The sequence below is a fragment of the Tamandua tetradactyla genome, chromosome X, assembly GCF_023851605.1.
Source record: "Tamandua tetradactyla isolate mTamTet1 chromosome X, mTamTet1.pri, whole genome shotgun sequence".
In the NCBI taxonomy this organism is placed as follows: domain Eukaryota; kingdom Metazoa; phylum Chordata; class Mammalia; order Pilosa; family Myrmecophagidae; genus Tamandua; species Tamandua tetradactyla.
In genome coordinates, this window is record NC_135353.1 from 126850013 (window position 1) to 126855949 (window position 5937).

The window sequence follows — 5937 nt, forward strand, 5'->3', positions numbered from 1 at the left end:
ATAACTACCCAACACACCAACCCCAAGTGCAGCCCAATCCACCTCTCCTCCACCCCTCCCAATCACTACCTACCCCGTCCTGTTCCCTGCAGGCTGTTGCCAGCGCATAAAGGCTGCAAGCACCAACCTCTATACCTAGGTTACCCCTGCCCCACTGCCCATCGTGTCACACAGCCTCACTCTGCCCTGCCTGAGCTTTGCATTTCCATTTATGGCACTCCAGACCCATGAATGCGGACAGCCCCCAATCACGTCATTCAGCTCTGGGAACCGTACTTAACAACAGTCCTAGAACTGCACATGAGCATGGCCCTCAGCCACACTTCCCAGCCCTGAGAAAGTGCTGAAGTTAGTGCGGCCGGGTCACATCCACCCCCAATTCATGAAGGCATAACACCAACCTGCTGTCACAGCTCTACTCATATGCACAAAGGGTCCCATGGCTTAAACCAGCACACACCAGGGTTATGGCTCCAACACTGGTGAACCCACAAAGTTACATACTCCCTGGATGCTGGGCACCCATGTTTACAAGCATCAGCATAACATCCTCAACCCGCACCTATACCTGCCCTGAAACAAATCACTGCACTGAGTGACCACCCTGTGCCCTGCTCTCTGCTATACAACCATCCCACAAACACAAGGCTGTAGACTACTGAAAAAAATCAACTCTCAAAGTAAATACATCAAGATACTTACACGCCACAAAGACGGCAGAAGATCACTAAGCATATCACAATGCAGAGAGATATAGCTCTGCTCAATGACCAAATTAAAATAGCAAAGGAGACACAGACATTGAAACAACTAATCAAAGATGTTCATACAATTCTGCTTAATAAAATAAAGGGGATAGCAAATGACATAAAGGAGATCAAGGAGACAGTAGAAGAACACAAAGAGGAATTTGGAAGAATAGCAGAAATCACAGAGATTAAAGACTGTTGATAAAAAAAAAAATACTGAAGGAACACAACACCAGATTTGAAGAGACAGAAAAAAGAGTAAGTGATATAGAGGACAGTATAATTGACTTCAAAAATGCAAAACAGCAAATGGCAAAAAAAAGATGGAAAGAATTGAATGGGAATTCAGGGAAATGATAACAACAAAGCACACAAACATAAGAATCATTGGTGTCCCAGAAGGAGGACAGAGGAGTAAAGGGCTAAGAAGAATATTTGAGGATAAAATGGGGGGGAAACTTCCCAACCCTTATAAAGGACATAAATATGTATTTCAAAGAAACCCAAAGAACTCCAAAGAGAATACATCCAAATAGGCTTTCCCCAAGGCACATACTAGTCAGTCTGTCAAATGTTGAAGAGAAGCAGAAAATTCTGAAAGTGACAAGAGAAAAAAAATCTACTACATACAAGGGAAATCAAATAAGACTGACTTCAAACTACTCAACTAGCACCCCGGAGATGAGAATACAGTGGTATAATATATTCAAGATCCTGAGAGAGAAAGACTTCCAGCCAAGAATTCTGTACCCAGACAAATTGTCCTTCAAAACTGAGGGAGAGATTAAAGTTTTCATAGATAAAGAAGTCCTGAAAGAATTTGTCAACAAGAGGCTGGCCCTACAAGAAATACTAAAATGAGTTCCACTGGCAGAAAAAAAAAAAAAAAAGACAAGAGAGGGAGGTCTGGAAGAGGGCACAGACTTGAAGAGTACCACTAAGGATAATTTAAACAATACAAAGAGAAAGAGGGAAAAGAATATATAGACCTGACAAATAAAATTAGAAAGGTAAGATGATGGAATCAAGAAACGTATTGTCATGGTCAGGGACATGTGTCAACTTGACCAAGTTGTGGTACCTGTTTGTCTGGTTGGGTAAGTGCTGGCCTGTCTGTTGCAATGAGGACATTTCATAGAATTAGGTCATGAGCACGGCAGCTGCATCCACAGCTGATTCCATTTGTAATCAGCCAAGGGGAATGCCTTCTATAATGAGTGATACATAATCTTATCACTGGAAGCCTTTTAAGGAGGATTCAGAAGAGACAGGCTCTTTTCCTGCTTCGGCTGGCAAGCCTCTCCTGTGGAGTTTGTCCAGATCCTCCATCAGAGTCATTGGCTTCACAGCCTGCCCTATGGATTTTGGACTCTACATTTCTGCAGTCATGTGAGACACTTTTCTATTTTATATTTGTGAGTGTTCCCTGTTGATAATGTTTCTCTAGAGAACCCTAACTAATACATCTTGGTACCAGGAGTGGTTCTTAAGAAACAGAATCTTAAAAATGGGTTTTTATGAATGGTTTTCTACTCTGAGTGGGCTCAGAGACACTAAGGACTCTGATTCCCGTAATCAGAATGACACTCCCAATCCATGGACTGAGTTGGCAAAGGAGATAGTCAAAATATCACCATTCAATTCTCCTAATGAATGAAGCCAGGCTCTGGGGGATAATGTTTTTGACACCTTTACAGAGTTTTGTAGAAATAAGAGGTATAGAGATGTTGATTGGTTGTTGTTACATACACTGGCTACATTAAGAAGTGAAAGGGATGGGCTTAAGGCTTCAAATGAGAAGCTTAAGCGCCATCTGACAGATGTAGACGTTTCTGTGAGTATCCTGAAGTAAAATCTTATTTCCTGTAGCCATAGACTTGAGATCTCTGAAAATCAGACTCAGAATCTTATTGTTAGAGTAGCAACCTTACAACATAAACTCAAATCTCAATCTTGCATGTTGTCTACCATTAAAGTGAGGGCATTGATTGGAAAGGAGTGGTACCCTGAAAAATGGGATGGTGACATATGGATTGATAATGATGTCAGGGGTGAGGTTGAAACCCTAGATCCTGCTGACTCTTCTCTAGATCACCCTGTAATAGTTTGCCCTGAGGACATAGCCACCTCACCTCCAGCCTGCCTTGAGGAGTTGGCCACCCAACCTCCTCCTGAAGGGATTAACCCTAGAGTGATTAATCCTGTTTCATTAGATGAAACTGCAAATGAAGGCCCTGAAGCAAATGGCTTGGAAGATATTTCTAGTTTTTTTCGTGAACCACCCCCAACACCACTCATTTCTTCCAGACCTATAACAGATTAAAGTCCCAACATGTCCCTAAAGGTGAGGTACAAAGTATCACACTTGAGGAGGTACATTATACTCCAAAAGAACTGTGTGAATTTTCCAATTTATATAGACAGAAATCAGGGGGATATGTGTGGCAATAGATTTTAAAGGTGTGGGATAGTGGTGGAAGGAATATAAAGCTGGATCAGGCTGAATTTATTGATATGGGCAATAGAGATTCTTCATTCAGTGTTATAGCTTGAGCAATTAGAAAAGATATTAACAGTTCATTTGGATGGTTGGTTGAAACATGGATCAAAAGGTGGCCAACATTACCTGAAGTTGAAATGCCAGAACTGCCCTAGTATAATGTAGATGAGGGGATCCAGAGGCTTAGAGAGATTGGAATGTTAGAGTGGATTTATCATGCAAAGCCTGCTCTTACATCCCAGGAATGTTTGGAGGATGCACCTTTTACCAGAGCAGTGAGAAATAAATTTGTGAGACTAACACCATCATCCCTAAAGAGCTCTGTGGTTGCACTTCTCTGTAGGTCAGATATTACTGTAGGAACTGCTGTCACTGAGCTGGAATCTTTAAACACAATGGGGATGACAGGATCCTGAGTTGGTAGAAACCAGATGGCAGCACTTAATCGCCAAAGACTGAGTAGACATGGCTATTATAATAGACAGCAAACTCAAAGCAGGCATCAAAATTATATGACACACAGAGATTTGTGGCATTGGCTAGTAAATCATGGGGTACCTAGAAATACAATAGAAGGGTAATCTGCTAAATTCGTGTTTGAGCTGTATAAACAAAAGAGTTCCAGGTCAAGTGAACAGAAGTTTAACCTGAATTACAAAAACACAGAGTCACGGCCCCTTAATCAATTTCCAGACTTGAAACAGTTTACAGACCCAGAGCCTTTGAATGAAGGGGAGACTATGTCCCTTTGGGGAAGAACCCTGTTACACTGCCACAAATTTATACTGTTAATCTCCCTCCAAGCCTTCCCCAAGGAGACTGATGGCCTTTTAAGAGGGTAACTGTGCACTGGGGAAAAGGAAATGATCAGCTATTTCGGGGATTATTAGACACTGGTTCAGAAGTGACATTAATTCTAGGGAACTGAACATGTAACTCTGGTCCACCAGTCAGAGTGGGGGCTTATGGAGGCCAGGTGATCAATGGAGTTTTAGCTCAGGTCCATTTTACCAGTGGGTCCAGTGGGCCCCCAGACCCATCCTGTAGTTATTTCCCCAATTCCAGAATGTATAATTGGAATAGCCACACTGAGCAGCTGGCAGAATCCCAACATTGGCTTTCTAACTCATGCAGTGAGGGCTATTATGGTTGGAAAGGCCAAGTGGAAGCCACTAGAACTGCCTTTACTGAGCAAAATAGTAAGTCAGAAGTAATACCAGATTCCTGGAAAGATTGCAGATATTATTGCCACTCTTAAGGTCTTCAAGGATGCAGGGGTGGTGATTCCCACCACATCCCCATTCAACTCTCCTATTTGGCCTGTGAAGAAAACAGATTGGCCTTGGAGGATTACAGTGGATTATTATAAGCTCAACCACGTGGTAACTCCAATTGCAGCTGCTGTTCCAGATGTGGTATCATTGCTTGAGCAAATCAATACATCCCCTGGTACCTGGTATGCAGCTATTGATCTGGCAAATGCTTTTTTCTCAATAGCTGCTAGTAAGGACCACCAGAAACAGTTTGCTTTCAGCTGACAAGGTCAGCAATATACTTTCACTGTCCTACCTCAGGGGTATATCAACTCTCCAGCTCTATGTCATAATCTTGTCTGCAGAGAAGTTGATCATTTCTGCTTTCCTCAAGACATCACACTTGTCCATTATATTGATTATATCATGTTGATTGGACCTAGTGAGCAAGAAGTAGCAACTACTCTAGATTTACTGGTAAGGCATTTGCCTGTCAGAGGATGGGAGATAAATCCAACAGAATTACAGGGGCCTTCCACCTCAGTGAAATTTCTAGGTGTCCAGTGGTGTCGGGCGTGTTGAGATATCCCTTCTAAGGTGAAGGATAAGTTGCTGCATCTGGCCCTTCTTATGACCAAAAAAGAAGCACTAAACCTAGTTGGTCTTTCTGGATTTTGGTGACAACATATTCCTCATTTCAGTATGCTACTCCAACCCATTTATTGAGTGACCAGAAGAGCTGCTAATTTTGAGTGGGTACCTGAACAAGAGGAGGCTCTGCGACAGGTCCAGGCTGTTGTACAAGCTGCTCTGCCACTAGGGCCGTATGATCCAGCAGATCCAGTGGTGCTGGAAGTGTCAGTGGCAAATAGAGATGCTGTCTGGAGCCTTTGGCATGCCCTTATAGTAGGACACAACGCAGACCCTTAGGATTTTGGAACAAAGCCTTACCATCTGCTGCAGATAATTACTCTCCTTTTGAGAAACAGCTTTTGACCTGCTACTGGGCCTTAGTAGAGACTGAACACTTAACCATGGGCCACCAAGTTACCATGAGACCTGAGCTACCTATCATGATTTGGGTCTTATCTGACCCACTAAGCCATAAAGTTGGGCAGGTGCAGCATCACTCTATTGTAAAATGGAAATGGTATATACAAGATAGAGCCAGAGCAGGTCCTGAAGGCACAAGGAAGTTACATCAAGAAGTGGTCCAAATGCCCATGGTCTCCACTCCTGCCATATTACCTTCTCTTTCCCAGACCAGAGCTATGGCTTCTTGGGGAGTTCCTTACAGTGAATTGACTGAGGAAGAGAAAACTTGGGCCTGGTTTACAGATGGTTCAGCATGATATGCAGGTACCACCTGAAAGTGGACAGCTGCAGCATTACAACCCCTTTCTGGGGTGTCCTTGTGAATTGCTGATTATATATA